General features: G+C 43.2%; 1 long non-coding RNA gene across 1 annotated transcript in view; it reads left to right on the forward strand.

Annotated features, from left to right (window-relative positions):
- LOC149317643 (uncharacterized) overlaps positions 1-24,916 on the forward strand; it is a 119,330-nt gene that overhangs the window by 23,284 nt on the left and 71,130 nt on the right. The window contains exon 2 of the long non-coding RNA XR_016280750.1: positions 21,328-21,724. This is a non-coding gene — a long non-coding RNA (uncharacterized LOC149317643). The remainder of the gene's footprint in view (positions 1-21,327; positions 21,725-24,916) is intronic.

The following is a 24,916-nucleotide window of genomic DNA, read 5'->3' on the forward strand; positions in this document are numbered from 1 at the left end:
CATCCTTATTTTCCATGATTTCTATTTTCAGATCTCTGGATTCTCCTTTTTGCTTATCTTAAGTATACTCCCAGCAGGTTCCTATTTCTATCCAGTTTAAGTTTTCATCTCCCCTTTGAAAATATTGTTGTTAGTACATGGCTTCCTTGTTATCAAGGACATGCCACTGAATTAGAAAGCTTACCTGCGCAATCAGGCTTAGGCTCTGGAAAACAAATGACATTCATCAGCTTTCTCCCACCTCCCTGGCATCTTTACCTGGAATGACTTGTCATTATGTAGACAGTTCCTTACTCAGACAGCTTTATAGGAAGGGCGTAAGCTTACCTATTTAAAGCATAATGAGTATCACTTCAGGCTTGTCTAACCATACAAGTGAGGGCATAATTTAGAATCATAGGAGGAACTTTTTGCTATCACTGTGGGTTGATGATCTCCATCTGTGCATCGACAGGGGAAGCGTGGCCCTGTTGGTGCTCTTGGACCTCTCAGCGGCCTTTGATACCATAGACCATAGTATTCTTCTGGAGCGCTTGAGGGAACTAGGAATTGGAGGCACTGCTTTGCAGTGGTTCCAGTCCCATCTCTCGAGAAGGTTCCAGATGGTGTCGCTTGGTGACAGTTGTTCAGCCAAAAGGGAGCTCAGTTCGGGCATCTCTCAAGGTGCGATACTGTCACCAATGCTATTCAACATTTACATGAAACCACTAGATGAGATCATCTGGAGACATGGGGCGGGGTGTTATCAGTATGCTGATGACATCCAAATCTATCTATGTCTCAGACTGTTTCAGTGACCAAGGAGGACACCTCTCCTCTGAATGACTGCCTGAGGTCAGTAATGGGTTGGATGAGGGAAAATAGACTTAAGTTGAATCCAAACAAAACAGAGATACTCGTGATAGGTAACCCCAACCTGGGTTTGGAGATATGTTCGCCATTCCTAGATGGTATCACACTTCCCCTGAAGGACTGTGTCCGCAGCTTGGGGGTGCTCCTGGATTCGTCGCGTCATCTGTCCTCTCAGATTGATGCAGCAGCCAGGAGCGCCTGTTATCAGCTTCGGCTGATATGCCAGTTGTGCCCCTACCTGGAGCAGCGGCACCTAGAAACGGTTGTGCATGCCCTGGTAACCTCTTGTCTTGATTTCTGTAATGCACTCTACGTGGGGCAACCCTTGTGCCATGTCCGGAAGCTTCAACTGATACAAAACATGGCAGCCAGCCTGGTCACCGGAAAAAGTAGGTTTGACCGAATTACACCTATTCTAAAGTCATTACACTGGCTGCCTATTAGCTTCCGGGCTCAGTACAAGGTGTTGGTTATTACTTACAAAGCCCTACATGGCCTGGGTCCAGTCTACTTGAAGGAACGCCTCCTCCCATATAATCCTTCCCATACACTCCGATTCATCTGGGAAAAATCTTTTACATCCAAAAAAGACCAGATTGGCGGTGACCTCCCGGAAGTCTTTTTCTGCTACGGTTCCTAAAGCTTGGAATGACCTGCCAGAAGAGATTCATCAGTTATGGTCGTTGGAGGCTTTTAAAAAAGCGACAAAAACCTTTCTCTTCTGGCAGACCTTCCCTGAGTGATAACTGCGCAGAACCGATTCTATCCGTCCTTCCTACTATATCTCCTCGTTATTTGTGGATTGTAAAATAATCTTGTAATGTTGTATTGTATGCTTATATATTTTAATCATGTTTTATGTTAATTTTATAGTTTGGAAGGAAGGGTTAGGTCAGGGTTTTGTGGGTTTTATTGTTTTTATAATGTGTATCATAAACTCTGTTGTTACCTGCCTCGATCCCCAAACGGAAGAGGTGGGATATAAATAAATATTTATTATTATTATTATTATTATTATTATTATTATTACTGTTATTATTACCATTTTTATCAGTCAGATGGGCTGATAAATTGGCCAGGCTCTCTTCCTAATAGTTTTAGAATCACAGCAGAATCTTTTGAAGAGTACCCAGGAAAGGGGTGGGGTGGGACTGTGTAATGTGATGGTGGTGGTGATAGTGGTGGTGGTGATGCACATTATGGATAGCTTTGGCCATGGATCTTGTACTTTGAGCCACCTAGCTCAGACTTAACCCACCTTACAGCCAGAGTCTCATTATGTACGTACAGTGTATATGTATTTCAGAATAAAAACAAAATTCAAAACAGTTCTGGTCCCAAGGGAGACTCAACCTATATTTTTTAATGCGATGGAAGGGCAGAAATGCAACCTATTTAAAAGGTGAATTTCACCTACATTCCTTCTGTAAAAGTGACAGTCTGAAAGAGGAGAGCCCTTTCTGTCCATTGAGACTCTACATAATTTATTGTGTTGGTGAATCCACATTTCAGCCTGCATGGAGGGAGCAGGCTCTCCTTTTAAGAAGGAGCCTAATGGCAGATGTGGCAGCAAAGGCTGGTGAGGCTAACCTCTTTCTTCTCTTCCTATGGTTACTCTGTAGGCACCGGAGCTCAGCTCTGTTTGCTGCCATGGCTTTGAATGGCTGAAAGCAAGAATTAGATCTGATTCCCACCTAGTTTGGTTTTGGCCAACCCCATCACTTCAGTCCTGTTCACTGCAGGAATGTGGCCCATGTAAGCTTTGCTCAATTGAAATTTGGTCCTTGGGCTGCAATGGGTTTCCCACCTCTAGTTGACATGCTTTGCAAGCACCTGCATCAGCCTTTGATGAATATGGGCTTGCCTACACTGGGGAAACTCACCCTGAAGCCAATGCTGGCAGTCATACGGATATTTCCAGGAAGATACTACAGTTTCTGGTCCATAACCCAACCTGGCCCAAACTAAGCAAAGTTGAGGGGGGAAAACAGTGTTTCCCAGAAATCCTGGAGTGACTTCAGGTTCTTTCAGCAGGTAGACTGCCGGATTGGGTCCAATTTGGCCTGATCTGTTTTCCATGCCAAGAGCTGTGCCATTCTCTTTCCCTGCACTGAGTAGTGAAGAGAAAGGGGGTGGCCTGTTTTCGGAGCACCACATCCTCACAGGCAGCAGTTCAGCGTAAAGCTTGTCTGACACTTCCACTGAGAACAGAAATAGGTACTCTGCTATGTGTGATCGACAAGGAGGGGGTCACTCTACCTCCTCTTCATTGGCTGCACCCCCATTCTGACCTCAGCAGAAGTTGTGGTGTGCTGGGCGGGTTTTCCATGGAACTCCACTGGGAAAGCCACTGTTTCTTTGCAGGCAGGAGATTCCTGTGAGATCTTGCTCGGTGTGTTGTCACTTCTCCTGAGGTCAGAATAGGGCACCCCTGAGATCAACGAGGAGCGGGTAGAGCAAGCCACTCATTGTTGGCCACATCGCAAAGTGCTCCATTCTGACTAAGCAGAAGCAATGGTACGCTGGGCAGACTCTCACAAAGACCTCCTGCTTGCAGGAAAACAGCAGTGGTAGCACCAAGAGGAACAGCATTGCACCAGATTTGGCCTAGTTGGTATGGTTATCAACGTGCTCAACCTAGTTGGCCCAAAGTCATGATGGCCCTGTGGATGAGACATTTCCAAGCCCCCTTGTCCTCCACTGCTCTGCTTAGATCTTGTAGATTCAGGCCCATGTCCTTCCTGATTGAGCCTGTCCATCTGGTGTGCAATCTTCCTCTCTTTCCACCACCTCCTACTTTTCTTATCATTATTGACTTTTCGAATGAGTTCTTATGATGTGGTCAAAGTACAACAGCCTTAATTTAATCATCTTGGCTTCCAGGGAGAATTCCAGTTTAATCTGTTCAAAGACCCATTTATTTGTCTTTTTGGTCATCCACATTATCCTCGACACTTTATTCTATTACTACATTTCAAATGAGTTAATTTCCTTTTTATCCATTTTCTTCACTCTCCAACTCTCACATCCGTAAATGGTGATGGAGAATACAATGTATTGGATGATTACAACTTTAGTGCTAAATGATATATCTTTGCTCTTTATTATCTTGTCTAGTTCTTTCATTGCTGCCCTTCCCATTCATAGTCTTCTTCTGATTTCTTGACTGCAGCCTCCTTTCCTTTCAACGGAACAAACTCCCTCAGAGTGTGGTAGAGTCTCCTTCCTTAGAGGTCTTCAAACAGAGGCTGGATGGCCATCTGTCAGGGATGCTTTGATTTAGATTTCCTGCATGGCAGGGGTTGGACTGGATGACCCTTGTGATCTCTTCCAACTCTACAATTCTATGATTCTATTCTGTATCATATTTTTTTTATTAATTTTACAATAAAATTAAATAACATCAAACAACATAAAATACTGCAGCCTCCTTTATGATCAGTGTTTCATCCAAGGTATGGAAAATATAAATTCCCTTGGACCTATGGTGACAGGCAAGACATAAAAATACCCTCAATAAGAAGGTGGTGAGACAGCATCAAGCTGGGGTTTTACAACCTGGCCCAGGGCCAATGTGTGTGTGGCCTAGATTTGTATAACCCTCCTTTCCAAGTGTGTGTGTGTATCTGTGTGATTAGCTAAGCTGTAATTCTCAGTAATCTTTGCATCCACTTTCTTACAGCTACTCAAGGCTGCTGTCCTTGGGTGACCAGCCGTTGGTTTGGAATGAGCAACATCAAAGGCTCTTTTTTGTGTGAGGACTCACTGATTCTACTCATCATCACCCCAGACAGGATTGTACACTTTCCAGTACCAACCACCCATTCCAACAGCAGTAGATTACTCTGCTCCCATCACAGTAGCTGTTTGTGAAGTCATTACTCTTGTTCCCAGATCCTGCCTGCTGGGAAGTGCTTTTGCGGGAAGAGAAGAGTCCATTGGGAGTGGCTTTTAGCTCAGAAACTGCAAGTCTGGAAGTTATTGAGATGTACTCTTTTTACCCTCTGGGCAGAATAGGGTGTGAAGTCCCAAAACTTGTTTTTGTCCTTTGATCCTGCACAGCAAGACGGCAGAGCGCACAAGCATTGAATTCCCCCCCACCAGATTCCCTTTTGATTTTGGCTTGTAATGTGGTTAGATGTTCACGGATTCACAGGCATTTTATGAGCGCCATTGCCCTTTTCATGGGATTTCCCCCCCCCCCCTCCAATTGTGGTGCACTGCAGTCTGGAATACTAATTAAAACAAGTTGTTATAACTTCTGTGTGTAGGCAGGAAAAGCCCTCTTAGAAACTCTGAGCCCCAAACTCCCAAATTCTGCAACCTGGATTAACTGCTGTACATGCTTTTTCTTGAGGTTACCATGTCGCCTTTGCTCTTGGTTTTCTTCAGATTGTATTGAGGACTGTATTTTTTTTAAAGAACATTATCACCATTGCTGAAGATGGCAAATTAGAATAGATGGCAGCTTGTAGCAGGGGTGTGTCTTAATAAGTCTGGCACTTTTGATTAGAGATCTTACTATTAATTGAAAAGCAATACTTGTGTTTGATTGCATATTCAGACATGTTATATCAGGTCTCCCTTTCCAGAGAATTGATTTCTGAAATGAAGATGCCAGAACTTGGGAAAGTTACTTTCTCCTCTTCATAAGAAGAGTGTGAGATTTTCTGGTGACTTTTTTTCTCAGAGTAATCTTCTGCAATTTTTTTTTTTTTTTTTTTTTTTAGTGTAGTAGTAGAATATGCAATCAATGGTTGCTTTGTTCACTGTTCAAATCAGATAGCATTGGATGTATCTTATATACACTCCATCGTAGGACCATTTTATAGGGGAAATGATAACATTAACTTCAAATCTCTAAATCCGGCGCTAGTACCAACTCATATTTTCCCACTGGCTGGATTTGTCAGAACAGTCTCGATTGATCCTCTGTCCCACTTTTTCTGCTGCTTTTAAAATGTCCCAATTTCTCTCTCCTCCTTCTCCTTTTTTGCCTTTTTTCTCAGCTTGCTTCAGTTGCTGCAGCCTGTAGAAGGAGTTTGCACTCAATCATAGAATCATAGAATAATAGAGTTGGAAGAGACTACAAGGGCCATCCAGTCTAACCCCATTCTGTCATACAGGAACTCTCAATCAAAGCATCCCCAACAGATGGCCATCCAGCCTCTGTTTAAAGACCTCCAAAGAAGGAGACTCCACCACACTCCGAGGGAGTTTGTTCTGGGTCCTAGTCTCTGGAGCAGCAGAAAACAAGCTAGCTCCCTCCTCAATATGACATCCCTTCAAATATTTAAACAGAGCTGTCATATCACATCTTAACCTTCTTTACTCCAGGCTAAACATCCCCAGCTCCCTAAGTCGTTCCTCATAGCGCATGGTTTACAGAACCTTCACCATTTTAGTTGCCCTCCTTTGGACACGCTCCAGTTTCTCAACATCCTTTTTAAATTGTGGTGCCCAGAAATGGACACAATATTCCAGGTGGGGCCTGACCAGAGCAGAAGAGAGTGGGGCTATTACTTCCCTTGATCTAGACACTATACTTCTATTGATGCAGCCTAAAATCGAATTGGCCTTGTTAGTTGCTGCATCGCACTGTTGACTCATGTTCAACTTGTGGTCTATTATGCTATTCCCTGTATAACCAGGCAAAAGCAAACTGCTGCATCACCTCACAGCTTACCTGTTATTCCTCATTTATAATTTTTGTCACCTTGATCACACTCTGGTGTTGCTTTTTTCCATTAAATGTCTCTATTTTCATCTGTGATGTACTGGAGGATATGTGTACCCTCCATACAGTTGCTGTATGGTATGTTAACATTTATGTAAATCCCATTGATTCAAGTTCTGGATGAGCCTAGTGATTGATTTTGGCCACCAAATGAGCACATTCTTGCTCCCAGCAATCAGGAGCTTTGCATAAATTGCATTTATTATTTCTGCAAGTTACAGGGGACATAAATATGCAAAATGCCTGCAAATTGGACAAAACACAATTCCACACAGCATTGCTTCTCAGTCTTGCGCCAGAGCTCAAATCTGTCAAGACAGCTGATGAATCTTTGTAGGGCATTCTTATCATGCTGACTTAGTTGACCAGATGCCATGTTCAAGCTCTGAACCCTGAAACAGGGTTGGTGGCAGGCTGAGATTTATCCCTGGCTGTGGGCGGGGCTGGTGTTCCAGGCTGCATCAGGGAGGAGTTTACTTCCCTCAAATCAGGAACACGTGCGCCCAAAAAAGAGGACACGGGTTTGCAATGTAACAAACTTAACTTTAATTGAACCAACTTTTCCTTCTCCAGGTAACAGTCAAAGAAAACACAACCAAAAGTGGCTAAGGCCTAGGCCCTTTTTGCCCCAACTCCACAGTCCTGACAATTTTACAGGGAGGAGCCCTCCCCTGGCGAAACAGGACCCCTGCGATGCTTCTCGAGGGGTTCCGTCTCCGCTTTCTCCCTACTTGGAGGCAAGGGCCCAACCTCCCAACGTTCTCCTCTAGGGTCCCACCACTCGTCCTCCAAGTCTGGTAGCTTGCGAGTAGTCCAAGCCTCCGCGTCCAGGAAAGGGAAGTCGCCCTCCTCACGTGGGTCCCGTAGTTGCACCTCTTCATGCGGACTTTGTCGCCGGCGCGTCCCTCGGCGCCTCAGTGATACTGGGGTTCCGCTTCTCCCCGGACTCCGTCGTATCTGCCCTTTCCCTCTCTCGGCCGCAACTTCCCGTCCAGCTCTTCTGCGTCCCAGCTTCCCCACACGTTCTGGCCCTGCCTCTTTTATTCCCCCAGGGACTATCTCCGCCTCCCCTCCCAACTCAGCCTCCTCTCTCTCCATTCTCCAGCTGTCTCCTCCCTCCACCTGGTCCTCCTTAGCCTCCTCATCCCTCCCAGAAGCTATAACCTCACTACACTGGCTTTTCTGTAACTTCCTTTTATAACTGTAAATGTGGCCTCTAGGACGCAATGGCTGGAATCTTGTGGAAGCTGGCATAGGCAATTCCCTCATGGTGGCATGAGGGAAAAGACTGACCGCAGTGGAGCTGTGACTGAGCCTGGCATTGAAGAAAGCAGTTGCTCAAAGCTGGTAGATTTGGGGCAATATATAGCTCCACATGTGTAGTTCAGCATCTGAACTATATAGGTGGCATATAATGGAATGGTGGTTCTCAACCTTTGGTCTTTCATTTGTTTCAGACTTCAGATCCCAGAAGACCCAGCTAACTTGACCAATAGTCAGGAATTATAGGAGCTGAAGTCCAAAACATCTGGAAGAGCATAGATTGGGAACCCACTGAACTAGAAGCATGAGAAACCACAGACTGTTTTGGCATTGGTAGAGCTTGCTGGCTTCTAAGGACTTGGAGCACCCTCCTCTGGTCCAGCCAATCGTTTTCTTAGCTTGTGGTGAAGCAGAGCTGTTCCAGATTGGCACAGAGAATGGGGCAGCTGGTTGTGTTCTGTGATGCTACTTGTGGAAGATTTGAAATCTGGAAGTTGCATGAATGCACATATTGCACCAGTTAGATCCTGGACTAAGTCTGGAAAGGAAGCAAGCCACCACTTGGGGAGGAGTTCCCTCTCACTGTGTTTTAGCAAATGGTGGAATGGGGTGGGGAAGATGGTTTGTGGTGGCAACCAGTTGCTATAATGTCTAGTATTACGTACCCATGGATTTCGTAAGACTGGAATTCCCTTCTCCTGGAGACTGTTCCAAAGCCCAAATCAGAACAATTTGGGAAAGCACTGTGGAAGGTTTTATAACTTGCAGTAGCATCCCCTAATCTGCAGTGTAAGAGCTCGGTGGTGGTGGTGGTGGTGGTGATGATGATGATGGTGATGATGGTGATGAGTTTTATTTACTGATATCCTGCCTTTCCCCCAGTATAGGGGCACAAAGTAGCTAATAACAAATATAAAACAATTCAGTCTAAAAAATACAAAAGCATTAAAAAGGTATAAATATAAAGTTTAAAAAACTGATTAAACAATTTAAAAAGTTAAAATAATTAGACATTAAAATATTATAATGTACTAAAAATTACAAACCAGATATCTGACTTGCACAGCATTTGAAAGCCCAACCTTCATTAGTTTAAAATGGCTGGTGACACAAAAAATGGGGGTTTTTTCTGCTGCAGAAAGGCAAGCAGGGATGGGACCATCCTGGCCTCTCTAGGGAGGCAATCCCAAAGCCTGGGAGCAGCCACCGAGAAAGGCTTCTCTCTTGTTCCCACCGAACAAGCCAGAGAAGGTGGTGGGACAGAGATAAAAAGGCCTCTCTGGATGATCTTAATGCTCTAGTTAGCTCATAAGGGAGATTCGGTCCATCAAATAACCTGGGCCCAAGCCTTATTCTAAGTACCTCACAAAATTACAAATCCTAGGATTCTAGTGGATGGAGACATGACAGTGATATCAAAGTACTATAAATTTGTAATGTGAATGCCCCACTTGGCTAATAGTTTGTTGCCATACTGACCAACCAGGTTCTTATGAGAAGGCTGCAAACAGAACATGATGGCATTCATGTTCCCCCAAAACTGGTGTTCATAGGTATAGATTTTTCCCCATATCAAAGGTCACATATAGTCATTGTGACATAGGAAATTATCACACACAAATGTGATAGGGACAGGATCGCTCCCCCGTCCTTATCCCGTCATTAACCCTTCCTTGACTGCGATAGTGCAAAAGGCTTTCAAATCATAGCGCCGATCCTACAATTAACCTGTCATTAAAGCAGCATTGCAATAATGTGAATTTCTGTTATTGCAAATTGCCAATCAATGTCACTTTAATGACAGGATATTGTCAAGTTAATGATAGGATCTATGCAACAGGATCTGTGTTACGTCATCTGAAAGTCCTTCTCACGATCCTGTGGGAAGGACAGTACAGGGATGGGATAACCCCCGTGTGATAATCTCCATAAATTCATCTCCATGAATTTTTCTCACTCCCTTTTGAAAACCATCTAAGTTAACAGCCATCATATCATTTTATGACAGAGAATCCAGACTTTCACGTGTGCATATTGCTAATTTTCTTTAAAAAATATATATTGAACTATTCTTTTCTTCTTCTTTTTTTTTTCTATGGTGGAGAAACATATATCTACTCTGTCCATGTTATTTCTGCATCTGGTAGTAAATGCTCTGTGAAAGAAGTAATGCTCAGCAGTAGCAATAGCAATAGCAAGTACATTTCTATACCACTTACCAGTGCACTTAAGGCCTCCCTAAGTGGTTTACATTGTGTAAGCTAATTGCTCCCAACAAGCTGGTTACTCATTTTACAGCCTCGGAAGAATGCCAGGCTGATTCGACTCTGAGCCCTGGTGGCACAGTGGTTAAATGTCTGTACTGCAGCCAGTATAGAAATTGCTATTGTTATTGAGCCCCGGGTGGTATTGAACTCATAACCTCAAGTGGCTGCAGTACAGGCGTTTAACCACTGTGCCACCAGGGCTCCTCCTTATGGTAGTTTAGTATATGTGTGTGTGAATCTTCAAGTCACCTGTCAATTTATGGCAACCCCATGAATTTCATAGGGTTTTCTTAAGCCAGGAAAACTCAGAGACAGTTTTGCCAGTTTCTTCCTCTGAAATATAGCCTACTGCACCTGATATTTGTTGGTAGCCTCCCTTCCAAGTACTAACCAGGGCTGAGCCTGCTTTAGTTTCCAAGTACCTTTACGCTATGTGTGTGTGCTTTCAAGTCTCCTATCAACTTATAGTGACTCTGTGAATTTTATAGGGTTCTTGTAGTCAAAGAATATTCAGAGATGGTTTTGACAGTTCCTTCCTGTGAAATATAGCCTACAGTACCTGGTATTCATTGGTGGTCTCCCATCTTGGCACGTCTGCCACTGTCGTGGGTGACTTCACTTTCCAGCCAGAACAAGTCACCCAGTGATGATGAGCCCATCATGCTGACTTCAGAGCGAGTGACTGGCAGCAACAGCTCAGCAGGACACATTTGTGTTGGCCAGCATAAGAATGGAAGTCTCCAGATCTTCCCAGAAGATCCAGAGCAAACAGGGACTTTAAAAAATTGATAGTAAGAAAGGTGTAATCCAGTTCTGATGCTGAATGCTGTGGTCTCTCCACTGAGGGAATGCAGGGGAGCCTGTTGTATTTAGTCCATGCAGACAGGGCCATGGAGGGCAACTCTTAATTTATTTAAAGAACTCTTTGCAACACACCTCTTGCTTTTAAAAGCAATTTTTTTTTCACTTACACACACATAGATATTCACCACTTTCCAAGTTAGATTTCATTTCATGCAACAATAAACCTGGTTATATGATCAAAACAAGCACCAGACTGTGACTTATGGTTCCTTCCAGCTATAATTCTGTTTGTTCTCTCCCTCCCCCGGCCTTGGACAGAGGCTGCATCCTGCTGGGGAAAAGCCCCAACATCCAGGTTGTTTTGTGTTCCCTGTTGAGTGCCCCTAACTTGAAGAGGAGTTAGCCAGGAGATGCACAGCATCCTCCTGGCTCTTGTCAAAACCCTGCCCAGTATAATAATTTTGTATGTGTTTTCCTGACTGTCTTGACAGTAGGGATTGGCAGCAAGGGGTATTTTTCCAGTGTTCCTCGGTTGGCTTGATTCGACGTACTGCTCTTGAGTTCCAGTTCTCCGAAAAGCAACAAGGAGTAATTGGAGTGTCCATTGAGTTATTCAAACAGTGATAGGTCAGAGGAAAGCACTGCACAGCAGGAAAAACAAATACATTATTCATCTGGACCTTCGATCCCAAGCCATTACCTTGATATTTGTCCTATATATACCTCTCTGCGATTAGGTGCGTGGTTCTATTTTCAGCACGCCAGCTACCCATGCTTTTAATCCTGACATTGCAGTGCCTGAAAGGAGGAGCTTTCTGGAATAAACAGATTTACGTGTGTTCTGTGATTCAGACGGAAGAAAAAACATCTTGATAAAAGCTTCAGAGCATAATATTTGCAAAATGGAAATTAGAGAGGCTTTCAAAAGGAGGTAGAAGGATGTGTTTTATGTCCAGAGACTCTTTAATTTCAAAAATAAGCTGTTTTATATTGTATTTTAATGCCTTTATTTGCATGAGATACCTTGGAGATGAGACCCAAGTCTAAACACAGAATTAATGTTCATATTCACCACATGCACATATTCTGAAGATAATTTTATACACGTAATATTTTAGATAACTTTGTGCATGAAACAAAGTCTGTGTATATTGAACCATCAAAAAGCAGACTCAGCCTGTATATCAAAGATTTCTGACTTCCAGTTGCCTGCACAAGAACAACAACTCATAACCTCCCCCGTTTGCACCCCTTATTTTGAGTGGTAGGTGGTAAGCCCAGGGACTGGTCTTTTTGTACTCTCAGGTGCTATGTCCATTGTTAAGGCAATACTGTACAAAGTAAGTATTAAGATTGTTGCTAGGCCTAAACACCCCCAAAAGCACCAGATCCTCTCTGATCTTGCAAGCTAAGCAGGGTCAGCCCTGCTTTATTCTTGGATGGAAGACCACCAACATATACCAGGTACCATAGGCTATATTTCAGAAAAAGGAACTGGCAAAACCTTTTGCGTATTCCTTTCCTTAGAAAACCCTATGAAATTCATGAGATCGCCATAAGGCAACAGGTGACTTGAAGGCACATACACACATTAAGATTATTGACAGCTATAAAAACAAGTCTGAAGGAGTAGGAACTAAAGAAAAGGACCAAGAAGATAACAGATGGGGAAGGATAGGAAAGAAGATAATTTCTTTGCTTCTTTAAGTGCTTTCTGTTAATAAGTTTATGCATTTTACTATTTTCTTCTGCACACGCTATTTTTATTTCTTTGCTTAGCTGGCTAGGATAATGAATAAATATAGTCTGGGAAACCAGGTTTGAGGATTCTCCTTAAGTTCTGCAGGTATAGTTACAGGTGCAGTTAGGCCATATCCACTGATTCTTTTATCCATGGATTCAAGAATCCATGAAAACATTCTCCCAAAAATAGAAATTCCAAAAGGCAAACCTTGATTTTGGCTTTTTATATAAGGGATGCCATTTTGCTTTGCCATTATATTTAATGGGACTTGAGTATCCACAGATTTTGGTATCCACAGGGGTGGTAGTCCTGAAACCAAACCCCAGTGGAAACCAAGGACCTACTGTCCTTGGAAAAGTTACTTGGGGAGGGTACAACCCCCATAGCCCCTCTGGCAACATGCCCAAAAGCTATTTGTTCTTGTTTTGTGCCTTCGTGTTTGCGACCTATGGCAGCCCTAAAGTGAACCTATCACAGGGTTTTCTTGGCAACTTTCTGCAGAGGGGGTTTGCCATTGCCATCCTCTGAAACTGAGAGATTGTGACTTGTCCAAGTTCATCCAGTAGGTTTTCGTAGCTGAGCCAGGATTCAAACCCTGCTCTCCAGAGTCATCTCTGACTTTTCTTCACGAACGAAGATTCAGGAAGGACTCATCCCGCACTTTCTACAAGCACGTTGATGACTAAAAAGGCCAATCCGAGATAAACAAGTCCGGTTGCAGAAAGCGCAGCAGAAAGTGTGTTTGGGTGATGTTTCCGGGTTGTGGTTCTTTCTGTGTTGTCATTTCTCTTCGAGACTCATTCGGCATGAGCTTTCAAAGAGGGCTGCATCATCATGGATAGTGCGTCTCCATGCCCCCCGGTACGAGGCCAGGGCGGACCATTGTTGGTGATCAATTTGGCCGAGCCTGAGATGTTGTTTCAGGGAGTCGTTGTATCTCTTCTTTGGAGTGCCCCTCTTACGCTGACCCGTGGCAAGTTCACTGTAGAATACTATTTTTGGAAGGCGATGGTCCTTCATCCTAGCAACGTGTCCTGCCCAGCGCAGCTGTGTCCTCAATAGCATGGCCTCAATGCTGGTGATCCCTGCTTGTTCAAGGACAGCAACATTTGTCACATAGTCAGTCCAGTGTATATTTAGAATTGTGCGTAAACAGCGCTGATGAAAGCGTTCAAGGAGTCGTAGGTGTTGGCGATAGGTGACCCATGTTTCAGACCCATAGAGGAGAATAGACAGTACAATGGCTCTATACACACAGGTTTTGGTGCTTCGCCTCAAGTGTTTGTTACTCCAGACTCTTTTATGAAGCCTTCCAAATGCACTATATGCCTTTGCTAATCTGTGATCGATCTCTTTATCAATCTTGGCGTCTGAGGAGATGATACTTCCCAGGTAGGCGAACTGCTGAACGGACTTAAGCACAGATTTGCCTACAGTGACCTGAGGATGGTAGTGTTCTTCCTGTGGTGCAAGCGGGTAGAGAACTTCCGTTTTCTTCAGGCTGACTTCCAGCCCAAACAGCTCTGCAGCTGTTGCAAAGCAGGATGTTAGGCGCTGCAGAGCTGCTTCTGTATGGGCAATGAGAGCAGCATCGTCAGCAAAAAGCAGCTCACGGACTGCAGCTCGGAGATCTGATGGCAGTTCACCTTTTTCCCAGCAACTCACAAGTTCGTGGAATTTAGCATGGAGTACATGACTTCCATGTTTCCAAGTTTCAGGTGGAATTCCATCAATCCCGGCTGCCTTACCTATTTTCATCTGCTTTATGGCCTTAAGGGTTTCTTCCAAAGTGGGAGCTATGTCCAATTCATTTTTCATTGGTTGTTGTGTCATATGTTGAATAGCTGAGCCTTGAACTACTCGGTTGGCACTAAAGAGACTTTGGAAATGTTCAGCCCATCGGTTCAGAATGGAAGCTTTATCTGTAATTAGTGTTTGACCATCTGTACTGTATAGGGAGCTTTGGACCTGATATTTAGGTCCAAACACTGCTTTAAGAGCTTCATAAAATCCTCTGGAGTCACCCAGATCTGCACAACGTTGTGTCTTTTCTGCTAAATTGATCCACCACTTGTTCTGAATCTCTCGGAGTTTTTGTTGGAGTTGACTACATGCGAGGCGAATGGCTGCTTTTCTTACATGGCAGGATGGCTGAGTGAGGTGTGCCTGGTGAGCAGTTCTCTTCTTTGCCAACAGCTCCTGGATCTCTTGGTTGTTTTCATCAATCCAGTCTTGGTTTGTATTGAGGGAGAATCCTAAGGTGATGATCTGTTTGACATTCTGCACTGGGCATCACTCGGGTTTGACGGACATCGCAAATATTTCTCTGGTGCACTAGGACATAGTCAATGAGGTGCCACTGTTTGGATCGGGGATGCATTCAGGTTGTAATAGTCAGCTGCTGCACAAAACTCTAGCAGGAGGCGTCCGTTATCATTACAGTTTCCAACACCATGCTTACCTAAAACACCTTTCCAGGCTTCAAAGTTCTTTCCTACTCTGTCATTGAAGTCACCAAGGATAATGATTTTGTCTTCTGCAGGGACCTTTAGTATAAGGTGGTGTAGGTTTGAGTAGAATTTGTCTTTCTCCACAGGGTCATCTTGCATAGTTGGGGCATATATACTGAAGAGAACAATATGTGGGAGGCGTAAGGAGATAATGCTATCAGAGTGACCTGTTGGCAGGTTTCGAGTTTGGAGGCAATGGAGTTTTTGATCATAAAGCCTACACCTGAAAGATGTTTTTCAGTTTTTGCCAGGCCAATAGAGTGTGTAGTGCTCAAACCACTATACCACACCAGCTCTCTATACAGGCTGGATATTTCTAGCAGCTGCAGTGGCAGCTGTAGTCTGAAAAAGTGACTTTTATAGGGAACTTTGCAAAGAACCAGTAGTATTTTCCAATGGCACATTTTCCACTGTCCCTGTCATTTGGCCTGCAAATGCAACTTCTCTTCCCAAACATTGCCACCTCCATATATGAGGCCTCTGATTTGCTTCTGAAACCAAATAATGATTCCTCATCCTGATTCAGTGGACCAGGACATGAGAAGGGAAAAAGAGAGAGAAGGAAAGTGGGCACTGAGTGAGCAGCTCTGCACTACTCATTCACTGTGAAGTATCGCTCTCTGGGAGAGGAGGGTAACTTGAAACTTGAGTTAGCATGCTACGTGCGCTGCACGTTCCATTCTGGCTTAGGAGTGCTTTTCTGCAAAGGAGCTTCTTTAAAATGAACGAGTGTTTCTCAACCCTTCTTAATCCATGCCCCTTTTTGGTAAACACCAAAGGCTGTTGCATCCTTTCAAAGCCTTTGGTGTTTTGTTTGAAATGGCATAGAATCATAGGATTGGAGGAAGAGACCACAAAGGGTATCTAGTCCAGCCCTGCTGCCATTCAGGAATGCACACCTGCTAGATTAAGTGAAATACTGCAATTAAAAACAAAGCAGAAAAATTGATAATTTAGAAGAAAACGTTGGCATTTCAATTTTTATTTTATATTTTTTTCCAAACTTTTCCCCATTGGGACATTTGAATAGTGTGCCCAATATTTTTTGGCCCATTTAATCATATTCCTTTATTCTTAATTTGTAATATATTTATTGTACATATGTATGGATTTGTATTGATTTATTTTAACAATAAAGTTAATTTAAAAAAAATTTTTTTGAAATAATAAAACTTTTATGATACTTATATTTATACCAATTAAGAAAGACAAATCATGTCTATCTTCAACAAAGGAAATCATCAAAAAACAAACCACCAAAAAACAACATGTAGTATCAACCATAAAGATTAAAAAAAAAAACATAATAAAGCAAAATGTTTCAAGAGAGGGGAATATCATAGAATCATAGAGTTGGAAGAGACCTCAAGGGCTATCCAGACCAACCCCCTGCCATGCAGGAACTCTCAATCAAAGCATAGCCGACAGATGGCCATCCAGCCTTTGCTTAAAGACCTCCAAGGAAGGAGACTCCACTACACTCCAAGGAAGTGTGTTCCACTATCGAACAGCTCTTACTGTCAGGAAGATGAAAGGTGTGTGTTTTTATATTCCAATAAGAAATGTAAAATATATAAAATATATATTCCAACAAAGAATATATTTGGTGAGAACAAATACATCATACAGGTAAGATGGCTGCATTAGAGGGTCTGGAAATAATAAATGAAATGATTTCATTTCATTTCGGTGGTGTGGTGGAGCCATGGCACTTACCAACATACTCTCTGTCATTGTTTCCCCAGTTTCTGACAGCTTTGGACATTTCTCAATTAAAAGTCCATAGAGACTTACTTCCATTTATTACGCATTTGGTTTTGTCTTTCCACCAAATCCCTCAAGGGCTGAGTTTGTAACTTTCCCCCCACCTCATCCTTATACAAACCTTGTTGGGTTGGTGAGGTTGAAGGTAAGGACTGGGTTATTTTGGCCTTTGTCTTTCAGGAGTGCTTTATTTGGGGATTCCTGCATGGCAAGGGGTTGAACCAGATGGCCCTTGGGGTCCCTTCCAACTCTATGGGAGTTTCCATTTTATGATTCTGTGGCACGGTACAGACTGGCACCATAGCACGTACTGATGACGTGTTAGGGTTGCCTCGGGGCATCTCTTACAGACACCCCGCAACCCTAGTAGGTCTTCCGTACGTCAAAATTGTGGCACCCTGTGCACATGGGCTGCCGCGCCGCATCCAAACAGCACACTGTAGGCATGACGTCTTCGCGCTGCATCAGGCCACTTGTCGTGGCCTAACAGCAGTGCCAGAAGGAGCTCCTTCTTGGGGAGCGCCTCATTCCCACAGCCACCAAATGCTGTGGGAATGAAGCCGGGGGAAAGGGCCAAGCGGCCCCTTTCTCTCCTGGCAGCGGCTCCCTGGGTTGTCCAGGGGCATGAAGCCCCAAGGACACCCCTTTTCGGGACAAGGGAGAAGCGGCATTTTGCCACTTCTCCCTGGTCCCGAAAAGTGCCGGATTGGGACCTTTGGGCTGCCACTGTGGCTGCCCTGGCCCCACTGTGGCACAAAGGGGCGGCTGCAGGCTTCCCCAAAGGGGTGGTCTGTATCCTGCCTGTGGCTGTATCTGCACTGCAGAATTAATGCAGTTTGACACTGCTTTAACTGCCATGGCTCATTGCTGTGGAATTCTAGGATTTGTAGTTTTGTGAGATAATTTAGCCTAATCTGTCAGAGAGCTCTGGTGCCACAACAAACTACAAACCTCAGGAATGGACAGGATGGAACAATGAAGGTGAACCTATCACAGTTTTCTTGGCAGGTTTCTTCCGAGGAGGCTTGCCATTGCCATTTTCTGAAGCTGAGAGTGTGACTTGCCCAAAGTTACTCAATGGGTTTACATGGCTGAGCAGGGATTCGAATCCTGGTTTCCAGAGCTCAAACCACCAGTGCTCAAACCACCATGCCACACTTACTCTTAAAGCTTTATCGAACTGCATTAATATCTCAGTGGAGATGCAGCCTGTGATTCATGGCTGAGGTGGGATTTGAAGTCAAGTTGATCCCTTCAACTGTGATGGTTCACTTGCTTTCTCAATTAATTTCAAAGCACGGAATGAGGTTTCCTGAGAAGGTTTCTTTCTGAGTATATGAGAGTGAGCATTTCCTACATTCAGGTGAGTCTCTGTGGTTCTGAACAATTTACTGAATGAGTTGATCCAGCAGAGAGAGGGCAAACAGCCTCCCCTGCGGTTTGGTGGTTTTGCTGTATCTCTGCATTAAGAGGCAAGGAGTAAGTCTGTTGCACTCCATACATACAGAGACATGGAGGAGTTATCTACTGGGTCCTCCTTGGACAGGGCAGGCAGTTCCTTCCAAATGCTGTTGTTACTGCACCAGGCTTATGACTGGATTGTTGCATCCTTAGCAATCACAGCTTATCTAGCTGAATTTTCTTTAGCCAAAAAGAAACTTGCAGAGTCTATTTGAGAGCAGTTGTCACAGATATAAGGGGCACCATTTTACTGTGCATTGTTTTTAATGGGAATTGAGCATCCATGGATTTCGGTATCCACAGGGAATCTGTAACCAAACTCCACTGGATATCAAGGATCCATTGTATTAGCAGTGTTTTCTCCTGCTTCTGAGATTAGGGGAGCATCTATACTGTAGAAATAAGGCAGTGTGACACCACTTTAGCTCCATCCTGTGAAATCCTGGGGTTTGTAGTTTTGCAGGTCTTTCGTCTTCTCTGCCAAAGAGTGCTGGTGCCTCACAAAACTACCAATCCGGGGATTCTGTAGGATGGAGCCATGGCAGTTAAAGTGGTGTCAAACTGCTTTATTTCTACAGTGTAGATGCAACCTAGGACATCAGCCCATGGCAAGAAAAGAGATTCCTCTTAGACATTAAGAAGATCTTCTTGATAGTAAGAGTTCTTTGACAGTGAAGTAGGCTGCCTCATGGTAGGTGGTAGAATTTCCTTCTTTGGATGTCTTTAAACAGAGGCTGAATGGCCATCTGTCAGGAGTGCTTTGTGTATTCCTGCATAGCAGGGGGTTGGACTGGATAACCCTTGCATTCCATGTCAAGTCTATGACTGCCAAGTTTTGTTTCAGTGCTGTAATGGAGCTGGATCTGCATGTCTCACTACTTTATCACACTAGGAGAGATCCCTTAGGAAAACGGGAGTTAGACGTGATTTAAATTACATTCGAATTTAAACCAAATTTGTACATTTGGTTAGTTTACCACACTAGGGACTGCCCAAGTGAAATAATGTGAAATTAGTCCGAACACAAAGAAGATTAAAACGGCAGCTTTACTTTCAGTAAGCTGCTGGTTTTCTCTGCTTTGCGTTCAGATTAACTTCACGTTATTTCCTGTTAACTGTGATGTCATGTGATAAACTTTGAGCATTTCTGGGTTTTCTTTGGTTTAAATCTAGTTTAACTCCCATTTTCCCATGGAATCTCGCTAGTGTGATAAACTTCTTGAAGTTGCAAAGAATGCAGTGAAATTAGTACTGAGTTGCATGTTCTTTTTCCTTGGTGTGTGCCTTTAAGTTATTTCAGACTTGCAACAACCCTAAGGTGAACCTGTCATAGGGTTTTCTGAGGCTGAGAGTATGTGACTCCCCCCAATATCACCAAGTGGGTTTCCATGGCCAAGCAGGGAATGGAACCCTAATCTCCAGAGTCATAGTCCAAGCAAGAATAAGAATTCCCCATAATTGCTAGCAGGGTCCAGGAGAAGACGTTAGAGAGCTATGTGCCCAAACTGAGATTTAGAGCTAGTTCCTATATGCATGTACTCCTCTTGATAACTCTATATTATGAGTATGTCTAAAGGCTAGAACTGAGAACACAAAGTAAGATGCAGTCATGAATATCATGATCCCTTTTCTCAGTGCAATCTGTGTTCAAAAGCCAGGGTTCCAGTGCAAAGAAGTGGTCATGTTGAGTAGAGTAACAATGTATTAATAGAATGAAATTAATAATAATATTTTTTAAAAGCCAGGGTACCTGATTGCAGAGATAGAAAGAGTGAAGAAGAGAAAGATTCCCTTGTACATTAGAGGTGGTTAACATAGTTTGATCAAGAATCTGCCCCTCCCAGAACTGTTGTTCGTCCCACAAGCAAATACTGTGCTGACATCAAAAAGTGGCCAAAATTGAAACTGGTGGCCATGATGATGATGATTTGCAGGCCGTTTTGTTTTGTTTTGTTTTTACAAAACCAGCACGGTGTACTGGTTTGAGTGTTGAACTACAACTCTAGAGACTAGAGTTCCTTGCTTGGCCATGAAACCCACTGGGTGACCTTGGGCAAGTCACACTCTCTCAGCCTCAGGAGAAGGCAATGACAAACCCCCTTTGAACAATTCTTGCCAAGAAAACCCCATGATAGGTTCACCTTACGGTTATCATAAGCCAGTAGCGACTTGAATGCACCCAACAACCCTACAGAGGCACAGATACACAGAATTTTCTTTTATAGACGATTCAAACTTCTTGGAATGTGTTTTGCCTTGTTTTAGTTTATTTATATTTTAATTTGCATTTTGGGATGGTGACAATACAGGGTATGTGCTACCCACTCTGGTTGTGTGTGCCTTGTTTTGTTGTTGAGATGAAAATGTGGAGACCTGTACTCTATACATACATATATGCTATATGTGCACTATATATATATATATACACACACACACACACACACACACACACACACACACACACACACTGTACCCTGTTGAGTATCTTGATTATATTTCTTTCTATTCTTTGAAATTGGGTATTTGGAAAATATAGGCCTGTAGCCCTCATTGAACTTGCCCAGTACCCTAAAGGTACCAGATCATGTCTGCTAAGCAGGGTCAGCCCTAGTTAGTACTTGGATGGGAGACCACCAACAAATTTCTGTCACTGTAGGCTATATTTCAAAGAAAAGAACTGGCAAAATCACCTCTAAGTATTATTTGCCTAAAAAAAAACCTATGAAATTAATGGGGTCAGCATAAGTTGACAGGAAAGTTGAAGGCACATATATACACAGCCCCTATTGATCATATGTGGAAGCATGCAGTTTTGTTTCTCTGTCAGTAGGTTTTTAGCTGTTTTCATTAACTTTTATACATTATATTGAGTCCCAGATTGGGGGGAAAAGGTTGATGATGATAACCTGCTTCTTTTCTTCACAGGTGTGTCCATCTTCACAAAGGAGAAGCTATTATATCTTCCATTGAAAAGTAGCCTTGGAATATTATTGTTCTTTCAGAAATAAGAAGAATTTTGCATAAGGATGTTCTTGTTTTTTAAAAAAAATATTGCAAAAGGAGATCAGAGATGGAGTTATCACCCCAAAAGAGATGCTAACCACTGAATTGTTCCTTGGATGATAAGAGGGAGAAGCAAGAGGAAGCTTATGGTTGCATCCCATCCTAAGAAAATAATGGATAACTCACCAAAGGGAATGGAAAGAAAGAAGGAGAACAGACTGCAAACTGACTGACACAGGGACGGAGCAGAGGATTTGAAGCACTTGCAAAATGTGATATGAAGAAGCCAAAGCCAGGAGGAAACCAGGGAACTATGCAGGTAATAAATGAAATTAATCCAAGATAGTGGCCAGGACAGGCAAGGCAGGGGATCAAAATGAAGACATTGAGGGCTCCCCCCATAAGATTTCACCAACATCTCCATGACATTTTCCTTCAGTTCCCAAATTTCTGACATTGCAGTAACCTAAAATATCAGTTCAGCATTTACTTTAGCATCTAAAGAACAGAGGCAGGCAAAGTGACTAAGGAAATGGCAAACACAGCAAATAGATGAGTTCTAGATGTGGATGATTTTTAGTGTCCCTCAGTTTATCCCTTCTTTAGCTACATCCCTGGATATCTTCACGTCTATTACCAACAGTGGTGTGTCCTCTTGAGCACCACACTTCTGGAGTTTTTTGATGCATATCTTTTTCTGTATGTATTGCTGTCTTTGTCATCTCTTTATTTGGTCCTTCCTCCAAAATGCTCAAGGCAGCATGCATTTCCCCTTCATGAGAACAACCCTGCAAAGTAGGTGGGGTTGAAAATTGGATCAAGGTGAGTTATCAAGGCTGACTTTGGCCCTGTCTGCACTAGTCAGGTTACTGTGTAGGCAGCCTGGAGTATCCTGGACCCGGAGCTGCCTCGACCTCCCCATTGTTTTAGTCTGCTAATGCTGAGCAGCTATTCACATATTTGTCCCATTGTGCAGCCCAATGCAGCTGCCACCCCAGTGGCTTGTTCTCTTCTGAGGTCAGAACAAGGTGCTCAGCCTCAATCACATGGTTGGGCACCTTGTTTTGACCTTGGAGCGAAATGATCCACAGCAGCCATGATCATTAAAAATAATATTTATTTCTTACCCACCCCTCCTTATGGATCAAGTAAAGGAACAACAACAGATTAATATATAACACATAACTGGCAAGCACAACACATAACTGGCAAATGCTGGCAAAATGTTGCATTGGCAACAAACTTACTGGGGGCTTGGGGACTGTGTGAAAAGCCTTACTGGCAGATGTTCATAGCCCTATCCCATTTGTCTGACCATACCAAACCACTGTAATTACAGTTCCTTTTAACCTCTGCTAGTAATTTAAGATTGGGTTGCCGGTCATCTCCAAAGCATTTTGCAATGTAAAGACATCCCTGTAATGTTTGAAGTGCACTTATGCTGCTCAGAGGTTAATCGGTTCGCTTGTTGTCCATCAAACCACCCATCATAGCTGATGATGGCAAATTGAGCGGCTGATAGATTTCAGTGGCTGTTAGGAAAACTGGGCTCAGGACATAAGAAAGGTCACTGGATAAAATGGTCAAAGTAAAAATAGGGTGTTCTCTGCTTTGGAGGTGGAACAGAATCCACTGTAAAAGAAATATGGCTGCATTTAGGCAATGACTGTACTGTCTTTTTGTGCAGGACTGAGGAAAGATATTTGGAGATGGATGATATGTATTGCTGTTTAATTGGTCACATCTGTATAGCAACTCCCATATTTTTATGTGTATTTAATTATGCTCCTATCATTAAAGCATAACTTGAGGCTGAATTTCTTTGAATTTTACATGATAATTGGTTCAGAATTTTGACCATTTAACCATAACATAACATTTAACCATGTTATAATCTCATGTTGAAAGTAATGAAATTCAGCTTCAGCACAGAGCCACCACTCCAGACTTTGAGCACATACAGACAGGCCAAAATAAAGCTGCTTCAGGTCACATTGGAGGTATGGTGTTTAAATGATGCATGCGTCCTAAGAGGCCAGAAGCTGTGCCAAAGCTGTGGTCCAGTCCTTAGGACTGGAGCATGACTTTGGCGTATTCAAGGGAGTTCCACAACACAGTTCCTTTTACACCGCTGTGAAGAAATTTGATATTGACTTTTAGGACCCTCTAGTTCAGATCTCAAGCCCATGAAACGACTACATTTCTCTAGCTGAGCCACTTTTCTTTCGGCCCAATATTAAGAATCCTAGCCTACCTTACAAGATTAGGAAAGGGAGCTGTAGTTTGGTGGTGAAGTGCACAAGTTACATATAAGTTTTGGTTTCCATCTTCGACCCCTCTAGCTAAAGGATCTGTAGCAGACCTAGGAGTATAGATGGACCAGTAGTCTTCACATTAAGTTGTAGCATAAGCTTTTGTAGACTTGGGCGCTTTACAGACTGCCCAAAAGGGCGGTCTGCCGCCGCCCATGTTCGCCACGCGAAAGAGCCGCAGCGGACAAACTGCGTGGCTCCTCCATGCAGCAAAAAGAACCCGCAAAAAGCGGGTTCATCTTGCAGCGCCATTGTGACGTCCGCGGCATCACAAGGGCGCCAAGATGTGCGGACGCTAGGTGTCCGTCATGTCAAAATGGCGGCACCCATCTGTATAGGGCGCCGCCATTTTGACGCCCTCGTTATGTGCAAGGGGCAAGGTGCGTCAGGAAGCGCCGCCCCTCACACCTAACAACGGCGCCTCATAGGGCCTGTCCAGAATGCACCTTGGTCTACTTCTTTAGATGTATCTAAGGATGAAGACCAAGTCTACGAAAGCTCCTGCTGCAACTTCTTTTGTACAGTTAGTCTCAAAGATGCTGCAATATGCCTTTGCATACTGTGCTAAGATTTTTGATGATCACTCAAGCTTCAATATATCAGGAACATGCAGTTCTTAAGACCTATACCCTTAGTATTTGGGTGATATGGATTTAAATGTGGTACCTGTCCTGTAATTCATTCCATACTTCGCTAGTGCCTTGGATGTGATCAATGGCACAATGCTGGATGACTTAAATCCCATATACATCTGTTGGCTGATACCAGGGCAAATATTATATTTTATATTATATTGCATCTGTGGTTATACTGAATTATCTACATGTTTTATTCACCTGATCCTGATATGAGTAAAATGAATCCTGTACTTGAGAAAAGGCTATTTGATATGCTTTGATCTAGCAGGGATTTTCCTTAACATTCAGTTGATGGGTTGGCAGTGGAAAAATTCATCCAACTGCTTAAAGAGAAAAATATATTAAAGAATGCTCAGTTAGTGAGAGAGGTGATTTATTAAAAAAAAATTCCAAAATGGAGCCATCTTACAAAGGTTGAGTAAAACAAATCTTGCTAACTTATTGGAAATATAGCTTTCATGGCTTTCTGTTTTCCATCAGTACCAACAGCATACTTGGATGATAAGTATTTATTTCAATCATCTTTGCTTTTGTAAATGGGGAACTGTTCAAGATGTGTAC

Source organism: Sceloporus occidentalis, unplaced genomic scaffold, assembly GCF_023333645.1.
Source record: "Sceloporus occidentalis isolate IW3139 unplaced genomic scaffold, rSceOcc1.0.p SCAF_3, whole genome shotgun sequence".
Taxonomy (NCBI): domain Eukaryota; kingdom Metazoa; phylum Chordata; class Lepidosauria; order Squamata; family Phrynosomatidae; genus Sceloporus; species Sceloporus occidentalis.